The sequence below is a fragment of the Aythya marila genome (assembly GCF_965140915.1).
Source record: "Aythya marila genome assembly, chromosome: Z".
Taxonomy (NCBI): domain Eukaryota; kingdom Metazoa; phylum Chordata; class Aves; order Anseriformes; family Anatidae; genus Aythya; species Aythya marila.
The window spans coordinates 11,196,429-11,204,985 of NC_139080.1; positions in this window are offsets into that span (position 1 = coordinate 11,196,429).

The window sequence follows — 8,557 nt, forward strand, 5'->3', positions numbered from 1 at the left end:
TCGTACACAATGTGGAAACCAGTAGACAGGAGGAAAGGGAGACAGGGATTTCTTAAGGCCAAACCATCCTTAAAACCATGCTGATTACAAGCATGCTGCTTAAGTGCTGCAGTAGACATTAATAATAAAAAACGAAGGAACAAAATATCTTCTGAGAATTGTTCCATCCACTATTACCAGCTCCAAGAACAGGATTTTGACTTGCAGTAAGAATCAAGATGCTGAAAGATGCAGAGTGACGAGAGGGTTATTGGGCAAGAGAAGTGAGCAGACTAATGTGCAATATTATAAGAGGGAAGAAACCAGAGTTGGTGGTCGACTGACTGTAAAAATCACGTGCCATACACAGTGGATGCATAATAGTCTCTATCCTTTCCGCTCTTTCAGTTTCAGCTGTACCTGTTTTACTCATATCGTGTTGTTTTGGTTACCCAATAAATTTTTCACTAGCCAGTGTAGACCAGCTGGCATTTTCTTTTGGTTTTAGGAATAAACTTTACAAGACTAGCAGCACATTTTGCTAAGTTAAAAGCACCAACTGATATGTCTCTTTCTGTCCATACAACAAACCCACGCTTTAACAGCTGTTAGCACTCAATCATTAGACATAATTAAAATTTTCAGTTCACAAGGTTGAAGTTCAGCAATATATCTTTTCCAAGAAACCTCTTTTTAAGTCTCTACCTTGGTGTGATTTAAAGATGTTTTCTCAAAAATATGAAGAATTATTCCATATTTGACATAGAATGTATCAGTAAATGAAGAACTCACAAATTACTTTCAGTGGCATAGTGCCAGATGTTAATACCTAGCTCATATAAAATCAGATTAGCCATTAAGTCAGTAAAAAGATTTCTTTTAACTTCACAGGGCTTTCAGTCAAAATTTTAGTACTGCTTTTTTTTATATATACAAAATCAATAAATTGTGATTTTGTTTTGTTTTGTTTTTGCAGACTGTGACAAAAAAAATAGGAAAAACAAAAGCAAACGTGGATAGGTATTAGTCACATTTTCTCATTTCAAAAAGCATTTTCTTCATTTCATGTATTTCCAGATCCTCTCGTCTTCTGTGGAGTTCAGAAATCATTGCATTTTAATAGCATCTTCTCCCTGTGTTTGAGTGGTGCTGTTCAGTAGCAAAAATCTGCACTTGTTATTTCAATATAGCAATTATAGTACTTAAATCATAAAGACAAAAGTATCGGTTAAGGTGCTATTTCTAACGAAGATGTGCTTTCATTTCTACACATTGGTTCAATTCAACCAGCATCACTAGGAAAAATGTGCAGCTTTCTTACCATGTTCAATGAGTAAAATGAGGTGCAAGTCCCATGAAAATTAAAAAAAAAAAAATTTTAAAAAAATTAAAAAAACCACAAAAACTGTTATTGGTATTTGGCAAAACTGAAAATGCTTAATGCAATCGATTTTATATAAACTCAGTTTTGAAAAAGCTTTATTTCACTTCCCATGTAACAAATGCTTTACTGTCTGTTCCTTTAAAAGTATATAAATACTCATCAACTCATTAAAAAAAAAAAAATACATAAAGCCAGATGGTGCAAAGGAAATGTTTCCAAGGAGTTGCAATTTACAAGATGAATAGTGATTAGAACAGTATTTTTTTTGTCTAATTAAAGGATACTCACATTCATGCAGAAGTGTGCATAGAACACATACCCATGACTTTTGGTAGGTTTGCACCTTCTACTTATATCCAACGATTCATGCAAAGATAATCAAATAATGAGTGATAATTTTAGAACATAGTAAATGTTCTTTTTTTAAAAAACAAACAAACAAAAAAAAAAACATAGAGGTTAGGGAGAAATATAATAATAATAATAATAATAATTCCCAGATCTAGTGGTCACAGAATCACAGAATTTCTAGGTTGGAAGAGACCTCAAGATCATTGAGTCCAACCTCTGACCTAACGCTAACAATCCCCACTAAACCATATCCCTAAGCTCTACATCTAAACGTCTCAGTGTGTGAGCAGCTGGGGAAGGGGAAATGGAAGAAAAAGGTAGAAATATTTGGTAGCAGCCATCTTGAAGCCTCTATGAAGTCAGGAGATGAAGCTGTATTTTCAAGGAATCTTCTTCCTGAAAACTCAGACAAGCACATTGCAGGGTCTGGTCTGTGCCTGGGCAAGGCTGCACACCTGCCTTGCACTTACTCCTGAGGGCAGCCAGGCTGTGATCACAGTGAACACCAGAAGGTTTGGGATTTTGGCCCAGATGATAATGCCTTCCGTAATACCTTCTACTCAGGGAGCTCAAAGCCTGTGATAAGCATTTGTAGATTAAAAATGCCGACATCTCTAGGTTATGCTTCTCCCTGGCTCACCAAGTCAAAACGGCATGGCAGCACATCTAATTAGCTAGGTTTGTTTCACTTAAACTCATCTTTGAAAACACTGAACAAAGTCCTGTGCTACTCAAGTGTTACATATAGAGCACTGTGTCTTACCATCTTGCTGTGGACTTTGCACTGCCGTTGCCGTCACAACCTGTTAGAAACTAAATGTAGATTTGATTGTGACAGGACAAGAAACAAAATTCCAGTTGTCTGGAGGGGACGTACTTGATTGTCGTGGGGTGGAAGAGACAAGAAGTGGGACTGCTCACTCAGCAGCAGAGCACCCTGCCAGGCACTGCTCTTTTTCTCCATTTTGACTGAATTTCAGGCACCTCCATTGACTGTGAAGAAGAAATCTTGAGAAAATTGTCCTGTGAACATTTCCCACAGGGATAAAACAAGCCAAACATGGATTGATTTTCTTTGGGTGAACTCTGCACTGAACAATGTCTGTGCAACCATCTATCTTTAATATTGTAAAATAACATTATCACTAGATCATTTCTATGTGACGGCTTTTAAAAAGATTGCACCAGCTAACACTTTACTATCAACACAAACATTGATTCATACGTTTGATGATAAAGAACTGCTGTTCCAACAGAAAGCTCTTCATGGAAAGACACTTTTGAATGAAATCTACTCTGCAGACCACATTCTTAAAGTAATAATTTGAATTGGTGGGACAAATGCAACTCAGGATGTTACCTGCATAGTATAAATTGAAGAGTGTTTGAGCATGAAATACAACATAATCTCTGAGGCCACCTGGTTATTTAAAAGCATGTTACTGCCCCGTTGAATAAGCACGTTTCCATAAGTACTGATTGTGTTAGGAGCTCATTAATGACTATAAATATGTACGAGTTCCTGCTGTGTACTTGTGCAGCCCCATGCACAAGACAACCTGCACATGGCAAAGATGATGTACAATATCCAAACATGGGACACAAGGGTGTCTGATAACTGAGTATCTCCATTTTTTTAATACTAGTATTTGTAGCAATCACTGTGGATTCAAACGGAGCAGAAACTTGACTACATAATCTGAAATGATCTCACAAGTCATGGCAAAGCAGTAGTGTTACAATCAGCCTTGTACACTTAGCCCGCTCACGTTCCTGCCTTTTAGTGGACCTTTTTTCCCTTTCAAAACTAGACTGAGGAAGAAAAGAGGGCATTTGGGGCTTAATTTTTGAAGCCAAACAGCTCTAAAAACAAACCGTATAGCTGGAAACATTAGACAAGAGTGATGATTCTTTTATTTTCTTTTATTTTTTTAGGGATCTGGTCCAGTTTTGAGGGCATGCATGTCACCTAAGAGTAAAATCATGGGCAAAACACTGTGCTTTCACTTCTTTATTGGGTGCTTCCAATTGAGTTGAAATCAGTCCAGTGCAGGAGAGTCTGGCTTGGGAATGCTGGATTTGAGGTAGTTCCACATCCAAAGGGAACCCCACAGGCAGGGATGGTGCACTTGAGAGCATGACTGGATGTGGGTGTGTTCTTAGGGGGTTTCTTCAGACAGGGTGGGGGGGATGTATTCAGCTATATGAAATTGCTGGCTTGCTGATGGCAAGATATGTAATGGTAATAATGTTGATGGCATCGTTATTATATTTTTCTAAAGGTACTTAGTGGTTGCAGAAGCTAGCTTTGTGTAGGGTGAAAGAAGCTTTCCTTTCTTCTTGAATCCATCTACTATTAGTCAAACTACAGCTTCAAGCATGATATTGATCCCTGTCAGCCACAAACCTCAGGCTACTACAGCAGTAGCAACATGTGGCAACTGGCCATCGGGCAGGTTTCCCTTGCTGAGGCAGCTGTAGGGCTGGTTACAGAACAAAACCTCCCAAAATATGTCTCCCACAGCCACCAGAGGCGATCTGATGCTCATGGAGGTGATGGAAACCAGGATTAGATCCTCAGGACTCCGACAATTTCCCCAACGAGTAGAGAGAAAAAGGAAAGAGCATAAAAATTATTGCCACACACTCTTCAATGAAAGTTAGAAACAAAAATTCAGTGGAGAAACCCAGAGGGTGACTGGAAAAAGAAATACATCCAGCAGCATAAGGTGGTGGTCCTGGCATGATCCAGGATCCCACAGATAAAACCAATGCAGCTGCATGGGTGCAGCAGGGAGTCACAGAATCACAGAATCGTTAAGGTTGGAAAAGACCTTAAGGATCATCTGGGCCAACCATTCTCCTACCCCCAATGTCACCCACTAAACCATGTCCCTAAGCACCACGTCCAACCTTTCCTTGAACACCCCCAGGGACGGTGACTCCACCACCTCCCTGGGCAACCCATCCCAGTGCCTGACTGCTCTTTCTGGGAAGAAACATCTCCTCATTTCCAACCTGAACCTCCCCTGGTGCTGCTCAAAGCCATTCCCTCGTGTCCAATCACTAGTTATCTGCAAGAAGAGGCTGACCCCCAGCTCCTCACACCTTCCTTTCAGGTATTCCTAGAGAGCCATAAGCTCTGCCCCAAGCCTCTTCTCCAGACTAAACACCCCCGGTTCCTTCAGCACCCCTCACAGAACTTATGCTCCAGGCCCTTCACCAGCTTCATAGCCCCTCTCTGGGCATGCTCCAGGGCCTCGATGTCCTTCTTGTAGTGAGGGGCCCAAAACTGAACACAGTACTTGAGGTGTGGCCTCACCAGAGCAGAGTACAGGGGGATGATCACCTCCCTGGTGCTGCTGGCTGCACTGTACCTGATCCAAGCCAGGATGCTGCTGGCCTTCTTGGCCACACTGCATGCTCATGTTCAGGTGAACATCAATCATCACCCCCAGATCCTTTTCCTCTGCACAGCTTTCCAGCCACCCTGCCCTAAGCCTATAACGCTGCATGGGGTAGTTGTGGCCAAAGGGCAGGACTCGGCACTTAGCCATGTTGAACTTTCTCCCACGGGCCTCTGCCCATTGATCCAACTTGTCCAGGGCCTTCCTACCCTCCAGCAGATCAACACTTCCCCCCAGCTTGGTGTCAGCTGCAAACTTACTGAGAGTACGCTCAATTCCCTCATCCAAGTCATCCATAAAGATATTAAAGAGGATGGGCCCCAACACTGACCCCTGAGGAACACCACTGGTCACCAGTTACCAGCTGGATTTCACTCCATTCACCACCACTCTCTGGGCCTGGCCATCCAGGCAGTTCTTAACGCAGTGAAGAGTGTGCCTGTTCAAGCCATGGGCTGCCAGCTTCTCCAGGAGAATACTGTGGGACACTGTGTCAAAGCCCTGTTGAAGTCTACGTAGACAACGTCAACAGCCTTTCCCTCATCCACCAGGTGGATCACCCAATGGTAGAAGGAGATGAGGTTGGTCAGGCAGGACTTGCCTTTCATGAACCCATACTGGCTGGGCCTGATCCCCCGGTTGTCCTGCACATGCTGTGTGATTGCACTCAAGATGACCTGTTCCATCACCTTCCCTGGCACCGAGGTCAGGCTGACAGGCCTGGAGTTCCCCTTATGAGGAGGATGGAAGAGAACGAAAAGAAGCTGCACAGCACATCAGTATTTTCACCTCCCTAGAGAGTTAGTCAAGATGCTGTCTGGTTTATAAGTCATCTCTGGAAGATAAATCTCTTTCTGCTCTCACTGAGAGAAGACATATGAGCTTTCCATATTTAACACGGAATATATCACACTGATGAGTCAACCTCTCCGATCAAGGTGTCCTACTTTGGCATGTATGGTCTTACTAAATATTTTCACTGATACTTAGGAAACAGCTTAATTCTCTTTGCCAAATGATACAACATTGATTTTATTTAACTATATCCTATACAGTAAGTCCTGCAGAGAAAATTAAAAAAAAAAAAAAAAAAAAAATTAAAGATCCCTGAACTAAAACTACTCTCACTGTTCGTATCCTACCTTCTGGAACAGCAAATGCAACTTGTGTTTCTGTAGAACAAACACAAGGAAAAGACATTTAAGCTTTTACTGGCCTTAAGCCTCAAAACACACCTGTGGCTGTCATCCAGCAAGGTGATCTCTGCTGCTTACAGCTCAGCAGCAAGACCAGGCACTATGCCAAAGCAAAGAAAGCACTCCCTGTCCTGAAAGCACAGTCCTGTTCTAAAAACCAGCTTTGTGAGAAAAAAAAATAGCCTTTAGGAAGTTCCCTCTTTTTTGACTGAAATGAGCTCTATTTTCCTAATGGCAAACTCAGCCTGGAACTGAAGAGCCAAGCTGGCACTTCACCGTCTGCCATAAACATCCAAAGCACGACCTGCACCTGTATGAACCCAGGAGTGTGAACTGGCCGCAGGTCACATCATCACATTTGAATATGTGTTCACCAGTCAGTGTGAAAATAAAATTAGTACAAGGTGCTAAAGTGTTTCTAACATCCTGTTTTCTGACAGGAGCTATATCTGGAGTGTGACGAGGCCATGTTGCTCTCAGCTCTACATGTGACTGAACTACACGCTTCAGCAGATGCCTTTTACAAAGGTGTACTCACAGCTCTTCTCCCCTCTCTGGAGTGCTGACAGTAGTGGGGATTTAATTTTGACACTAACATCAAGAAATACAGCATGGGATGTACATGAGGACCAAAACTGTTGAAATAAGAAAAATGCCATTTTTACCACTGTTGAGTGACAAGACCATACTGGAAAGATACTGTAGCACAGAAATAATTTTCAGATTTGAAAATACATAAATAAACTACTTCAAAGCAGGCTTTTTTACTATGTCTATTCAGCACAGCTGACAAAAATTTAAAAAAAAAAAACCACAACCCATCAAAATTCCTAATTCTTCTCCATCTGCCAACTTCCCTCCTGCAGGAAGAGCTCTTTCTTGATCTGGGCAGTTGGCCAGCTCAAAGTCCTATAGGTTACTCCAGTTGGGAATAAAGCACCTTTGATGCAGTTTGGTTTATTTACAAAAAACACACAGCCCCGCTTCTTTGAGCACAGCTTAAATCAAGCAGCTGGAGACAGTTTCTTGAAACACAGATACTTCAGTCAGCACCCTGACCCCAAAGCCCTCTTGAGGGGCTTCTCTTACCACTTCTCTGAGAAGCAACACTTTGGTGCTCCACACTGCCATCTAGCCCACTTCAAAACATGATCTGACTGATGCACCAAAGTTGCTCATCGTGGTTACGCCGTGATCACTAACCTCAGCACAGGACAGACTTCTCTGGCTCAGCTCTGAGGATCTGGTGATAACCAAATATCTTTAATAACATTGTAAATGACATAGACAGTGGGGTCAAGTGCACCCTCAGCAAGTTTGTAGATGACAGCAAGCTGAGTGCTGCAGTTGACACAACAGAAGGAAGGGATGCCATTCAGGGGGACCTGGACAAGCTTGAGCAGTGGGCCCATGTGAACCAAATGAGGTTTAACAAATACAAGTGCAAGGTGCTGCACCTGGGTCAGGGCAATCCCAGACATGAGCACAGACCGGGAGAAGAACCCACTGAGAGCAGCCCTGCAGAGAAGGACTTGTGGGCTCTGGTGGACAAAAAGCTCGACACGAGCCAGCAGTGTGTGCCTGCAGCCCAGCAGGCCAACTGCGTCCTGGGCTGCAGCAACAGAGGGGTGGGCAGCAGGTGGAGGGAGGGGATTGTGCCCCTCTGCTCTGCCCTGGTGAGGCCCCACCTGGAGTGCTGCGTCCTGGCCTGGGGCCCCCAGCACAAGAGGGATGTGGAGCTGTTAAAGCAGGTCCAGAGGAGGGCCACAAAGTTAGTCAGAGGGCTGGAGCACTTCTATGAGGACAGGCTGAGAGAGCTGGGGATGTTCAGCTCAAAGAAGAGAAGGTTTCAGGGTGACCTCATTGCAACCTTTCAGTACTTGAAGGGGACTTATAAGATGGAGCAAAGAGTTGCTCTCCATCAGATATTGACAGGATGAGGAAGAGTGGTTTTAAACTAAAAGAGGGGAGATTTAGATCAGAGGTTAGGGGAAAAATTCACTCAGAGGGTGGTGAGGCTCTGGCACAGGCTGCCCAGAGAGGCTGTGGATGCCCCATCCCTGGAGCTTTAAAGACCAGGTTGGACAAGGCCCTGAATAACCTGATCTAGGGGGTGGCATCCCTGCCCATGGTAGGGGAATTGGAACTAGATGGTCTTCATGGTCCCTTCCAACCCAAGCCATTTTGTGATTCTGCAACATCCGAAGCCCCCATTGGAAACTTCCCACAGCAGACACAAG